The sequence below is a fragment of the Taudactylus pleione genome, unplaced genomic scaffold (genome assembly GCF_031769625.1).
Source record: "Taudactylus pleione unplaced genomic scaffold, aTauple2 ptg000064l, whole genome shotgun sequence".
Taxonomy (NCBI): Eukaryota; Metazoa; Chordata; class Amphibia; order Anura; family Myobatrachidae; genus Taudactylus; species Taudactylus pleione.
Window position 1 is genome coordinate 15,665,821 of NW_028284466.1, and position 14,177 is coordinate 15,679,997.

Genomic DNA, 14,177 nt, shown 5'->3' on the forward strand with positions numbered 1-14,177 from the left:
GTTTTACAAAAAAATATTGTACACAAAATATGTTATTAAAAAGCTCCAAAAAATTAAAAAAGTTGAATATTCTTAACTCCAGATGTGCACAAATGTCCAAACAAGGAAATGGCCTAACCAGGAGATAAGCCAGAATTCAAAAGGAACATCTGTGACATATCATATCACTCTCCTGTGTGCTACCTGGGTATATAGGAGACTTCTAAGTAGTGCTTTCAACACCGGATCTTCCCTGAAGGTCTCCCATTCAAGTACTAGTCAGGCCCAACACTGCTTGGCTTCCAAGTTCAGCTGAGATCGGGCAAGACCAGTGTGGTATGGTTGTAACAAAATACAACATCTCCCCCAGGGCTACACAGTGATAGACAAGAGGATATTATGTTTTTGTATCCGTCCCTGTACGTGTCCTGGAATAATCTAACTGTTAAAAAAATATATAATTGCATTCATACGTGCACATTATGAAATAGGACTGAACGGTCACATGAAGGCACGAATCTAGAAGATAATATGGAGCTCACAAAAAACAAGAAAAAGATAGAGTCTCGTTTAGTCCAAAAGGAGTAACCATATTCAATCTATGAATCCATTGAGTTTCTAATTGTAACAACCGTTTCTCACGGTCTCCTCCTCTCTTATCCATAGGCACAAAGTCAATGATTTTATAGGATAAGGTTGCTAAAGAATGTCTTTTCTGCTTGAAATGACGAGCGACCGGCAGGTCCATTTCTTTTCCCGACAAAGCTTATCGTATGGCTGTATGATGTTGAACCATTCTTTCTTTGAATAGACTGGTTGTTTTCCCAATATACACTAGACTACATGGACATTTGATCATATATACCACGTATTTACTTGTGCAAGTCAAAATATGTCTGATGGGGAACCGTTTGCCAGAATGAGGATGTGTGATGTAATTCCCGGGATCCATAAAACTGCAGGTAGTACATCCTGTACATTTATAACAGCCTGGTATTTTAGTTAAAAAGTTGGTATCCTGGGAAGGAAGTGATTGAGAAACGTCATTGTGCACCAAACAGTCCTTAAGGTTCTTAGCCCTCCTATTGCACATCATGGCAGATGAATCATTCAAATATTTGATGTTGGTATCCGTGTTAATAATCGGCCATAGATCTTTAGTAGTGGTATTGATGTGGCGACTCATAGTGTTATGAGTATTAGAAAAAAACAATTTTTTTATTATCATTTTTTTAATTTTTCTGAGTACAGATCTGTTCTTGAGTCATATTCATCACTTTAGTTTTTGAACCTTCCAATTCTTTTGCAGTGTATCCCCTGTTGATACATTTTTGTATCAGCTGATCAATTTCAAATTCAGCTACATTCTTATCTGTGGTGATTCTTCTGATGCGTAGAAACTGGGAAAATGGTAATCCCTTCTTCAGAGAGACTGGATGGTGGCTATGGGCATGTAACAGAGTGTTGCAATCAGTAGGTTTATGGTAGACTCTGGTTTCAAATCTGTCTCCTTTCCTCTCAATTAGTACATCCAGAAAATGCACAGAGATAGAACTGCATTCAAAAGTGAATTTAATAAAGTCATGCATAGAATTGATCTGTGTCATGCCTAACACAAATTCCTCCTGTGATCCTGACCATAAGACAAATATGTCTTCTATGTACCTAATGAAAAATTTGACATGTTGAAAAAAAGGCTTGTCAAAAAATAAATAGTTCTCCACATTAAACATGTAGATGTTAGCAAAGGAGGGGGCCACGTGTGACCCCATTGCACATCCACGTAATTGAAGAAAAAACTGGTTATCAAACATGAAAAAGTTCCTGGTCAATGTTTTTTCTAAGAGGTTCAAGAAAAATGGAATGTGAGGACTGGTATAATCACTGTTATTTTCAAGAAAATATTTGACACTCTGCAACCCCTGTTGATGTGGGATGCTGGTATATAGTGATACAACGTCAATGGTACATAGGACTAAATTAGTTGGTAGGTCCCGCATGTTGTGCAATTTTTGTAGAAGGGTGTTAGTGTCATTAAGAAATATATGTTGTTGCATGATCATAGGCTGCACGTAATAATCTAAAAATTTAGAAATGGGGCTGTATAGTGAGCCTCTCGCTGAAATTATGGGTCATCCAGGTGGTGATTGTAAAGATTTATGCACTTTTGGAAGTGAATAAATCAAAGGTACCACAGGTTTATCCACAAGTAAATTCTTTCTAGTGGAGTCGGAAATCCAATTCCTAGAAACAGCTTCTACAGTATTGATGGATCTTTGTCCAATTTGAGATAAAACTCAGGGTCTAATAGTTGTCTGTATAATTCATTTTTGTAATCTCCCATATTTTGTATTACAAGGGCACCCCCTTTGTCCGCAGGGCGGATGACAATAGAGGTATCCCTGCTGAGGTATCCCTGATCTCAGTGCCAGCTGTTTGTCTCAAGAATAAATTATAACAGATGTTAGAACTTTGTTTTTTAGATGTCTGAAGTACCTGATAGTCCAATAATCTACAGAAAGTTTTAATAGATGGGTTATGTGACTGAGGGTCAAAAGTGGTACGTTGTTTGGTTGGTCCTTGTAAATATGTTAAAGTGTTGTCTTGCGTGGAAAAAAAATATTTTAATTTGATGTTTCTAGTAAAATGCCACAAATCCTTCTTCCATTCAAAATTATTGAATTTACAGGTGGGTACAAAACTTAAGCCTCTGTTGAGAAGTTTCTTTTCCACTTCAGAGACTTCTCTACTGGATAAATTAATTATTGTTCTCTCCTCCTGTACATTTTTCTTGTTCCTCTCCCCCTGCTTACCACGTCTTGTGTGGGACCTCTGTCTATTGCGGCACGGGTGGTAACTCCTAAAGGGGGCCTCTGTGTGATGGTGTTACCTGAATTATCTTGATCACTTAAGGAAGAGTTAGCTCCACTGGAAATATCACTATCCAATTGCCGTCTTTGGGGTCCTTGTCTTGTGCAGGGGAACCTGGAGGACATACTTCTGCCAGTAGCCCTGGAATACACTCTCTGTTCTTGGTAATCAAGATTTGCTTCATGCAGTTTTTCATTTTTTTTATATTTGATCAACTCTTTTTTGTAATCAGAAATCTGATTAGTGAGTTTCTCCAGCCAGTTCTGAGTAGAATCGCTGGTTAGGTCTGCTATGTGAGAGGATTCAAAGGTGGTGATTTTATCTCTGATGCTACCCAATTCTCTGCTGGACTCCTCAATTACAAGTAATATGAGGTCTAAGGAGCATTTGTTTAAGACTGCTACCCATCGTCTGCAGAAGTCTACATTATTGCGGCCAATTGTAGGGACGTTTTTTATGCGAAACCCTCTTGGAATCTTGCGCTCTTTATGGTAGTCAGTTAATGTAACCCCATGAAGGTAATAATCAACCTCTTTTTTCTTTAATTTAAATAAAGTCTGATATAATTCATCTGCAGATTCAGAATCTGCCGTCTCTAAGAGAGAATCCTTAAAATACAGGTTTTCAGCCTCAGAATCACTGAAGCTGAGTATCTCTCCTATGGGAAGTTGTAAATTAAGAAATCCACTGCCATCTACTGGGGTGCTGTTTTTATTTTGTGTTGTCATATCGGAAAGTAGCTGTTACGTGGGATAAGAACTGTAACACCATATACTGGATATAAAACAAAAAATACTACTAATGTGCTAAACACTCCCACTGAAAAAATATAGTAGCTGGATGTATGTGTCAGCAAATAGTAAACAATCAAGCTACTAAATGAGCCCACCTCACATGAAAAAATTTTTCTAATTGATTTTTTTCTAATAATTTTTTTATCATGTTTTTCCAAAACTGTTGAGACATCTGTATGTTCTCTTGGTGGTCCAAGTTATCTTTGCATGTATGCACATGTTCATGTTTTGTCATATTTGTGATTTCCTGAGCACCTTTTTGGGTTTAGCTCTGCTGGGTCTTTCTGTGTTCCATGTGCTTTTTTTCTCATAGCCTCACGGTTGTCATATTTGTATACCATGGATTAGTCTTCACCACAGACTATATTGCTTTAAGTCTTCTTTTGTGATTCTTTTGCTACATTTCTTTATTAGGATGTATTCTACAGTCATTAATTTCATACATTTCTGTGGCACACATATATATTTTTTGTTGTTTTATCTCATATACCTATTCTGATGCACATGTTTTGGTAGATGTATTCACCAATATATTCTGTTTAGGATCCTTTGGATGGTACACTTGCCATTTATATATAATGGTATGGTTACATACTTAGCTTCTTTTATCTATATCTTCTTAATTTTTTATTATTTTTTGTATATGTATTATTATTCTTATTTGTTTTCCACTTGGAATAATAGTTATACATTTTCACTTTATTCACATTCACTATTAAGGAACACATTGGAGTGGAGTTTTTATGTTCCGTCTTTTTATAGGAGCAATTTGTATTTTGTTACTTTGTTTCTTCAATTTTTTGATGTGTGGGCATTGACCCACACCTTGCAAATTGCATTATATATGGTGACACGATGTTGACATTTCATCATGTTTAGCACTGCATGTCAGTGCCTCACTATCTATTCACACATATCCACGATGTACATTAGTCATTTTTCCTCCTATCCACTGGGGGCATCAGACTGCTTTATCCTGTGTGATGCCTGAGTGTCTGATGCCCAGTGATGATGTCAGACTCTGGCCCCCGGCAGCATGGAGCATTACACTGCACCAATCACCTTGGACATTCCACTATAAAGGTATGTGTATTTGTTTTTTTCATTGTTTTCTTGATAAAAGTCATGTGAGACTGAAACATTGAACAAGGCAGACACAGTTGTCAAGTTTGATTCTTTCATTTCATCAGACCTGTGAGTGCCGCCTTTCCCTTTCTACATATGTAAGTGGGTGTTCAATTGAACTTCCAGGTAGGCACCAAGGCAAGTAATTTATTTTGCATTTATGTGGAGTGCCAGCCATTTGACTGTATATATATTTATATATATATATATATATATTTTATATATATATAGTAGAATGAGCCTGGCACTCAATTAATCCAAAAACAAAAATAATGATCCGGTGCCTTGACAATTTGGACCAATGACGGTCCACAATATATAGTAGAATGAGCCTGGCACTCAGGACGATGAACATAAAGAAGCGGATGCCATCCTAAAAAATGTATACAAATAATCCTTCTGGCAAGGATGTACTCCTAGCGCAATGACAAAGGAAGGCGGCACTCCAATGAGTAAATCAAATCAATGTGTATTAATAATACATCAACATAGTAATATCCTTTTGTCAACATTTCAAGGCTATAAGCCTTTTCATCAGGACATGTATAGGAAAAGAAAACATGAAACTAGCTTACCTTAAATTGCCCAAGAAAGAGTGCTGAAAGTATCTCCTCACCGTATCAGGAGCCACGAGACGTCAGCGTTCACCGGAAGAGGGGAACTCACCAAGCGTGACACAGCCCTGTGGTTGCCCAGCAACCACAGATGCATATTCCCACTGCATCTACGGGCAGACTACAACTCCCACAGTGATGACATAAGAGTCCTACGCTGAAGGTGCTGGCATCCTCTGGGCGCGACACGCCTCTTTGGTTGCCCAACGACTGGCAGTTGACAAGATCATCGGCTCCTGAGGAGAAAAAGTGAAAGATATACCTGAGAAATATTTAGGGAGATAGTGCAGGCAGACGAAAATGAAAAAAAAGGAAAACAGCAAAGAAAAAGTGTGTGATATACAAAAACTGAGAAAAATAAAAAATGGAAAATGTACAATATAGAAAAATAGAACTAGAATCTAATAAGCACTAATTAATCAATGGCATATAATCATAATGTCACCATATAATAGCTAATAATAAACATGAAAGGAGAGAACTGTCAATATACTATGCAGATAACTTGCCATTCAAAGTCCATTGAAAGATACCACTTAAAGGAATACATTTAACATATTTTTTTCATTAAGCCCCCTCGGGGCTATAGTGTACAAGTGGTGGATCCAGCGTGCCTCACACTGGTTCAGACGTTTGGCTCTATCACCACCCTGAACATCAATCGGAACGTGATCCACAATTTTATATTTAAGGCTGGCTAAAGTATGGTTAGCCAACCGAAAGTGACGAGCCACCGGTTGCTCTATCTCCTTGCCTCCCAAAGACGCTCTAATAGAAGAATGGTGCAGCGCTGCTCATTCCCTGAAGGTGCGAGTGGTCTGACCAACATAATAAAGCCCACATGGGCAAATAATAATGTACACAATAAACGTAGATGTACACGTAAGTACATGCCGAATAGGGAATTTGTGGCCACTGTGCGGATGTATGAAGTAGTCCTGGTTCTAAATATCTGCAGGAAGTGCAGGAATTGCACTTGTAGCACCCTGGTTTCTTCCTCTGCACTGCTATTTCAGAAGCCGAAGATGGTGAAACAACATAGGTTTTCATCAATAAATCCTTGAGATTTTTTCCTCTAGAGTAAGCCAGCATGAGGGAAGAATGTTTAAATGTAGAAAGATCACTGTCACTGGTCACTATCGGCCATAATTGCTTAGAAGAACGTTTTACAGTAGAGCTAGTGGTGGAAAATTCAGAAATAAATGGGATCTTATCAGCCACCTTTTGTCTGGAGACGGATTTTAACAACTCTGTCCTGGACATCTGTAGAATTTCATATTTACTTTCCAACAATTCCTGTACAGGGTAGCCACGACTAGCAAATTTTTTTACTAGCTCATCCAGACAACCATCTAATGCTGCAGGTTCGCTAGTAATTCTAGCAGCACGCATTAACTGAGAACGGGGCAAAGATTTCTTCAAAGATGACGGGTGACAGCTACTGTGATGCAGAACAGTATTCCAGACAGTAGGTTTGTTATAAAGATTGGTAGTAATAATACCATTAGACACAGAGACTGCAACATCAAGATAATGGATCTCATTTCTGCTGTATTCCAGAGTGAATTTAATTGGACCATCCAATTGATTAATGGAAGTTACAAGGCTGCGCAAATCATTCTCAGTACCAGACCAAATTAAGAAAAGGTCATCTATGTACCTGGTGTACATTATAATTTGACTACTAACATGTGTATCTGAGAAGAAAAATTGTGTTTCACATTCGAACATAAAAATGTTAGCGAAGGATGGGGCCACACAGGACCCCATTGCGCAGCCTGCCAGCTGTAGATAAAAACGTCCACTGTGCAGAAAATAGTTCTTAATCAACGTGAGCTCAAGTAATCTCATAAGTAGGTCAATATCCAACCGATTAAATTGATTGCTGACCAGAAATCTGCGCATAACTGCTAAGCCTTCTTGATGGGGAATAACAGTATATAAATTCTTCACATCAAATGTGCACAAAATAATATTTGTCGGAAGGGTAGCGAGATTTTGTAACTTGAGCAAGAATTGTGTAGTGTCCTTAAGTAATGTATTTTGTTTCATGATAAGCGGTGAACTAAAAAATAAAAAAATTGAGAAACAACATGATACAGTGACCCCCTTGCCGATATAATCGGACGTCCGGGTGGATGAACCGGATTTTTATGTAATTTTGGTATTGTATAGATAATTGGAATCCTAGGAAATTTCTGCAGCAGGGAGTCTTTCAGTTTATGATTAGTAAGTTCTTGTTCACATGCCATGTTCAAAACAGAATCTAACTCCTGTACAAAAGCAGAAGTAGGGTCATGAAATAGCAGTTTGTAAGTACTGGATTCAGACAACTGTTGATCGATCTCCTGAAGATAATAAAGGGTATCCATTACCACTAGGGCTCCCCCTTTGTCCGCAGGGCGGATAACTATATTGGGGTCATTGCGCAGATGTTGTAATGCTGTTTTCTCTGCGTTATTTAAATATGATAAAATTTCTGATTTGTATTTGTACATTCTGTTACCGCTGTATCTAGTAATCTGGAGAACATTTTTATTGAAGCATTTGATGAAGGTGGATCAAAACCTGAAGAAGAGTGTATCTGGTGGAAATCTGCAAATCTATCAATAGATGTAGAAGCAGATTTATGTAGGAAAAATTCTTTCCTGCGCAGTGAACGGTTGCACCTGTGTAGATCGATTTTCCACGTTAAATCATGGTGTAAATTAGTGGGAATAAAGTTTAAGCCCTTATTAAGTAATGATGTTTCTGATTTCGACAATAGACGTTTTGATTAATTGAAAATTAAGTCTTTTTCCTCTGTGTAGGGGGCTTGGTGTTGTCTTTGGTTTTGTTTGCCCCTCCTCGTGGGCTTGGTCCAGGACTTTCTTGACTGGCTCTTGTATTCTGCCTAAAGGGACTGCTCGAACAGGCTCCTGATCATCTGAGTCATCTATAGTGAAATCGCTATCACTTGTGGCTTTATACCCCTCTCTTTTGCGAGATTTATTCCTCCATGTGGTGCGAGGCCAATTAGTATTCCAGGAACTGGATCCTGATAAACAGTTATATACCCTATGATCCTCATAGTCTGCCTGTACTGTGATCATTTTTTTCTTTTTAAATTTAAGCAGATCTTGTTTATATTGTTCACATTGTGTTTCTAATTTCTCCCACAGTGTCTTTAATTTCTTGTCATCCAGACTAGTTTTATGTATAGTATGGTATTCAGCCAGTTTAGTCCGTGTAAGTGAAAGTTCTTTACTTGATTGCTGTATGACTAATAACATCAAGTCAAAGCTACACTTATTCAGTATAGCAATCCACTGCCGACAAAATTCGGCACTGTTGCGGCCAATAGTAGGACTGTTTCTGATCCTGAAACCACGAGGGATCATTCTGGCTCTATGATAGTCAGATAATGAAGATCCATGGAGTAGATAATCAGTCTCTCTTTTCTTCCACTTAAGTAATAGATGAAATAAATCCTCAGATGATGCTTGTTCCAAATCCTCGCTGGTGCCTGGCTGGAACAAAATAGCTGAAGCCTGTTCATCACTAAAACTCTTAGTCTCTCCTTTAAATTGTAATATATCCAAAAAAGAAGTGGGGTCTAAGTCTTTAGATGGAGATTCCATAGCTTATAATCCGTTTGTTTAGGGAGTTGAATAAAGGAATAAATATCCAAAACTGCCAACAGCAAACAATGTCCTTGTAGTTAAAAAGGTGCAGTAGTCCAAAAAAAATGATAAATAGTAATTAATCCAAAAACAAAAATAATGATCCGCTGCCTTGACAATTTGGACCAATGACGGTCCACAATATATAGTAGAATGAGCCTGGCACTCAGGACGATGAACATAAAGAAGCGGGTGCCATCCTAAAAAAATGTATACATATAATCCTTCTGGCAAGGATGTACTCCTAGCGCAATGACAAAGGAAGGCGGCACTCCAATGAGTAAATCAAATCAATATGTATTAATAATACGTCAACATAGTAATATCCTTTTGTCAATGTTTCAAGGCTATAAGCCTTTTCATCAGGACGTGTATAGGAAAAGAAAACATGAAACTAGCTTACCTTAAATAGCCCAAGAAAGAGTGCTGAAAGTATCTCCTCACCATGTCAGGAGCCACGAGATGTCAGCGTTCACCGGAAGAGGGGAACTCACCAAGCGTGACACAGCCCTGTGGTTGCCCAGCAACCGCAGCCGCATATTCCCACTGCATCTACGGGGAGACTACAACTCCTGCAGTGACGACATAAGAGTCCTACGCTGAAGGTGCTGGCATCCCCTGGGCGCGACGTGCCTCTGTGGTTGCCCACTATAGCCCCAAGGGGGCTTAATGAAAAAATATGTTAAATGTATTCCTTTAAGTGGTATCTTTCAATGGAATTTGAATGGCATGTTATCTGCATAGTATATTGACTGTTCTCTCCTTTCATGTTTATTATTATTGGCATCCCCTGGGCGCGACGTGCCTCTGTGGTTGCCCACTATAGCCCCAAGGGGGCTTAATGAAAAAATATGTTAAATGTATTCCTTTAAGTGGTATCTTTCAATGGAATTTGAATGGCATGTTATCTGCATAGTATATTGACTGTTCTCTCCTTTCATGTTTATTATTAGCTATTATATGGTGACATTATGATTATATGCCATTGATTAATTAGTGCTTATTAGATTCTAGTTCTATTTTTCTATATTGTACATTTTCCATTTTTTTTTTCTCAGTTTTTTGTATATCACACACTTTTTCTTTGCTGTTTTCCTTTTTTTTCATTTTCATTTTTGTCTGCCTGCACTATCTCCCTAAATATTTCTTAGGTATATCTTTCACTTTTTCTCCTCAGGAGCCGATGATCTCGTCAACTGACAGGCACCCAGGGGATGCCAGCACCTTCAGCGTAGGACTCCTATGTCGTCACTGCGGGAGTTGTAGTCTGCCTGTAGATGCAGTGGGAATATGTGTCTGCAGTTGCTAGGCAACCACAGGGCTGTGTCATGCTTGGTGAGTTCCCCTCTTCCAGTGAACGCTGACGTCTCGTGGCTCCTGACACGGTGAGGAGATACTTTCAGCACTCTTTCTTGGGCTATTTAAGGTAAGCTAGTTTCATGTTTTCTTTTCCTATACATGTCCTGATGAAAAGGCTTATAGCCTTGAAACATTGACAAAAGGATATTACTATGTTGACGAATTATTAATACACATTGATTTGATTTACTCATTGGAGTGCCACCTTCCTTTGTCATTGCACTAGGAGTACATCCTTGCCAGAAGGATTATATGTATATATATATATATATATATATATATATATATATATATATATAGATATATACACACACATTTTCAAGCTTTCTTCTGAATAAGGGATCCAACAGGTCTAGAACATATCTTAATTCTGCTCAATTTTTGCAAATTAGTCACTGAAATTTTGTTAACTTTTTTTTCATTTCTAGCTCCCAAATTTGAACTTTGAGATTATTGTTTAGAAATGCTCACTTTTATTTCCTTATAGCCATAGTATTTCAGAGATGAATAACATGTATTTAAATAGATATTTTTTTTACAGTAAAAATTTTATGATTAACATGTTTGACTATAAAGTACTTACATTGAAAATAGATCTATCTTTTTTAAGATGTAATAATGAAATTTTATCTGAGTTTCTGTTAATAATAAAGCGTATTGTATGGGTGAAGTGGAACTTGAATGCTATTGATTTTCATGGCCTGGACTTGATAAATGACTATGTCTGCCAAAGAGGTGCAACCAGATCTCAGTAGCAGAACAACAGTGACTTACCATTAAATTACCAAGTTTTCTAAGCACCTGCAGAGAAAGTGATTTCACTACATTGACTGCCTATACTGCAGACCATAAAATATTTTTAAGAACCATTGACACTGTGGATCTCTGGAAACATACAGGGGAGATCAGCATGGTTTTTACAAGCCCCTAGAGGGGGTAGGGTCACAAAAATATAGTCAGTCCTTCTTTCCAGTGCTTATGGGCCAAAAAGAGTGTAAAAAAAGATTTCAATCACATTGTCCAGTAAGCTCTACAGGTACCAGACTAGCTGAGTGCTGGAGCATGCTGGCAGCATTGGTTCCCCAAGTGCCTGCATGCTCCAGAAACCTGTCCATTCTGCTACTCCAGGATCCATTTGTGATACCTTCCGAAATTGCAATGTTTCCATCAGCCCACTTTGGCAATACACTTGTTACCTTAAAATTAACCATACATCAATATTCACTCTGATTTTGGTGTATTTGGCACTAGGCTATAAGCACTACTGCTGGATATAAATTAGCCCACACAAGTTTTTTTTCTTTTTATTGACATACAGGGCCTGATTCACTACAGATCACAATACTGCGTGCGCATGCAGTTCAACTGGGATAGCAATCCAAACCACTGAGATCACAATGCAAACTAAGTACCACATAAGGATCCCAACTTTACCATATGCACATCAATAATACTTAGCAGAATAGTTACACCATTGGTACAATTGAGTACCATTGGACCCATACAGACATTTGTAGAGGCCCCTGACCTTACTTATAAATAGCTAACAGCCACGCATGCTATGAGACCTAAAACTGCATATGGTTTCACAGTGGATAATTTATGCATGCCCCTGAAACGTCATGTGAATGCAAAGGCACATCTGCAATCACCGACCACCCCTCCCCATCACCATTCACAAATGGTCAATAACTTTACAATGGGTCTGCATAGCCACTGAGAGCAGTCTCAATTGTAGTGGCAGGTTTGCGCATGCACACTGCAATGCATATGTTCAAGCAGAATGCAACAATCAGCCAATTGCATGCTGATTAGCAACTGCAATCCAAGATGAATCAGGCCCACAGTGAGAACTGAGGAGCAGTAAAGATTAACAAAAGCACCGTCTGCCAAGTTCATACCTTTGTTTCTCTTGTGAAAATATCCCATTAGCTCACAAAACATTACAGCTTTACTTAACAGAGCACACCATCTCATGCAACTGTATGGAATACATGTTGCCCTGAGAGCATCTTATCTGACGGGCTGGCTTCATACACACACTGTCACACTCTCATTTCCTGACAGGCTCATGAGCAACTCAGCACACAATACATTCAGACTGTGGCAGACACCATAATCAATCCACAATATTTGATCCTGGCAAAGCTTAGTATATGTAGATTACAAACAACAGGGAACATCAATCACAGCCATACAGTGCCACTGTGAGTGGGACCCCTACTGTCCAGGAATGGGACTCCAGTCTCAACATTCCCACACTAATAGCAGCCCTGCTAGACCAGGTCTTTAATGTTGATCTGCAGAGTGATTTCAGAGGGTGATTCAACTACAGACACAGTGACAGGAATCACACAGATTCCCAATTATTGGGAATCTGTGCATTCATCTTACCCATACTGCACATGTTGCAGTATGGGTCTGCAGTCCTGCACAGAGTCCAGCAGCAAACTTTCAGTGATTGACAGTTGCTGTTGTTTTTGGGTGGGGAGGATGTGGGGAAAGGTCTGCAATGGTCTCCATTTTCCCAAAATGGAGGTGTGTCACCATTGGTGGGGGGAGTGGAGAGGCCAGGATCTCCATTGGCTAGTGGATATTTACTGGCCTTTTTAAAGATCTTAGGTGACCCCATGGTCACTCAACCACCGAATGGCATCTCCAATCATCCTTGCATGCAGCTGGAATCAATAAGGCATGCATGAGGAATGATGCCTCCTGTTGCTTTACCATATTACAGCTATCCCAGCTGCTGAATTAAAATATTATAGCTATTGCAGCTGATAACATGTTTAGCAGCTGCAATAGCATATCCATCTGCAGCTGAATAACCCCTCTGTTCTCCAGTAATATCTGAAACTCAAGTAATTTTGGAAGCTATGCTGATTTCAGTTCTGTAAGTCAGTCTGCTCCTGATATACCCCATTCCAAACAGTATGAGAATACACCTGTCTGCATTGCAGCTATCCATGTTAAAGTCAAAGTAAAGAAATGAAGGCTGCAGGAGTACCTTAGGGTCCAATCTTCAACCTGGGCAAAGCTGGGTATCCCATACAGTAGAATAGAATAATAAAAATTGTCAAATGATACTCATGATATGTTTGAAAATTACTTGTTTTTCTTGTTTACATAAAGCAGTGCACACCCTGCAGTTATTTAGAAAAATTGATTGTACAGTATGTTTTTAATTGTATTAATGATTATATGTATATTTCACACAATTATGTAAACCACCAAATGGACCATGCTGGTTTTTCATCAACATTTGCTTCACATTACTTTGCATCATATCAATTTCAAAAGGCTTTGGTGCTTTTAGCTAGAAAACAAATACAATATAGTTGTGTGATAACACTGATGAGGCATCTGCATATGCTTTTTTAAGCATTTAGTAGGTGATAGACAATTATCTTCAGTTCAGGATGTAGTCAGGATGCCGGTGGTAAAAATGTTGTCCACCAGAATCCCAAAACTGAAAGCCCGGTATGGGACTAAAGATAGGCATCTAAATACTGATGCCTATCATTAGCCCCACGCCAAAATCCTGGCACCAGGCATACCAAACATAGGTTATCCAGGCATTGTGAAATATAGATATAAATATAAATGCCACTGAGGAAGATGTAGCAAGAATGTGGATTTTGCATCTGCATGGGCATAACTGCCCATGCAGATATATATGGTATAAACATGTAATTTGCCCTTTTTAACTTTATATGTAATGTCCTTTGTATGAAGATAGGTGACAAAACTCCTCTGAACTAATTCCGTTTTGA

The 14,177-nt window shown here is 38.6% G+C and overlaps 1 pseudogene; it reads right to left on the reverse strand.

The window, feature by feature from the left end:
- Positions 1 to 210: 210 nt before the first annotated feature.
- On the reverse strand, positions 211 to 329 carry LOC148534796 (5S ribosomal RNA; annotated as a pseudogene).
- Between the last annotated feature and the right edge of the window lie 13,848 nt (positions 330 to 14,177).